The sequence below is a fragment of the Etheostoma spectabile genome, chromosome 14 (genome assembly GCF_008692095.1).
Source record: "Etheostoma spectabile isolate EspeVRDwgs_2016 chromosome 14, UIUC_Espe_1.0, whole genome shotgun sequence".
Lineage (NCBI taxonomy): Eukaryota > Metazoa > Chordata > Actinopteri > Perciformes > Percidae > Etheostoma > Etheostoma spectabile.
The window spans coordinates 14,149,386-14,150,577 of record NC_045746.1 but is presented as its reverse complement, the minus strand read 5'-3'; the positions used below and the strand labels follow the sequence as shown (position 1 = coordinate 14,150,577).

At 32.7% G+C, this 1,192-nt stretch overlaps 1 protein-coding gene across 12 annotated transcripts in view; it reads left to right on the top strand.

Annotated features, from left to right (window-relative positions):
* The first annotated feature begins 1,145 nt into the window (after positions 1 to 1,145).
* Positions 1,146 to 1,192, top strand: part of LOC116701657 (serine/arginine repetitive matrix protein 2) — an 11,724-nt gene continuing 11,677 nt past the window's right edge. For all 12 annotated transcript variants that reach the window (XM_032535495.1, XM_032535499.1, XM_032535498.1 and 9 more), the window contains exon 1: positions 1,146 to 1,188. The gene's annotated coding sequence lies outside the window, so the exon portion shown is untranslated. The remainder of the gene's footprint in view (positions 1,189 to 1,192) is intronic.

The window sequence follows — 1,192 nt, the reverse complement described above, 5'->3', positions numbered from 1 at the left end:
GTTCTTTAAAGTTTTTAAAGGTGATATACAAAAAAAGATATTATTTCTAGTTTTTTAAGTATTTGTTCTACTTCTGGTGCAGTGACTTTTCCCTGTGTGCGATCAAACAAGTTCATCTTCAAGGTTCAGGGGTATTTATCTTATGTTATAAATCTTAGTGCCTATGTTTATAAAGTTCAGCTATGAACTGCAGCCAATGTGGCCTCTAGTGGCGGTGACAGGATAATGGTAAATGTTCATTGTTACAGTAGCGCAAGTAGAGAAGTATTCTAAAGTCAGTCTGATACGGTTATGTCCGTTATAATATTAGCCATCATGAGCTACTGGTCATAACAGACCAAGTAAGGCTTTTGCAGTGAAACCCCTGAGAGTATTGAATTGACCAAGGGTGGATTTATATGAGGCCTACTTATTAATTAAACTTTTAAGTTTAAGAGAAAGAATGTGTAATTTCTTCTTTCAAAAGTTACATTTTTTGCTCTAAATTAAATTATTAAAGCCATGATGTCAGCCAACCATTGTTTTATCACCTCATATAGTCCTGAATAAATGTCCTGTTTGAACAGAAATATGCGTATCTGATGTTTATTGTGTCATGCACATACACACGCTCAGTCTACATGGATTTACAAGACACCAAAGATACCATTGTAGTGAGAAAGTGGTGCAAAGAACTCCCGTCCCCAAGCTCCCAATCTGCCACGGAATTTATTTTTTTGTTGAAAAGTATGAAATTATGATAAAATGAGAAATAAATCTTAAAATGGACGTCAGTTTAAATTATCTATCAAACCATTAAACCAGCCTGTTTTCTAGAAAATGCTGGTGTACCTGAATGTAATTATTAAATGCTTCTTCACATAAATTTAACATATTGATATTTTATGAGAATATGTTTATAATTTAGGTTTGTAAATCATTTTAAGTTTTAATATCAGATAATTTAATATTTTCCGTATATTATTTCTGGAATTTTGTTACTTCTCTCCATTACTGTATTTTTTTTGATTTTGTTAATTTTTTTGAGTGTCCCCTTGCCAGCCTACGTAAAAAATCCTGGAATCTCCCCTGTCTGTGTGTGGGCTGCTACAGTAGCGTACAGTAAATAAAATATAAGCGCGTACTTTCACTTTATGGGCTGTTAATGAATCGCTAGTTATTAAAAATTAAGTTAACTTCTTGCAAAGGATTT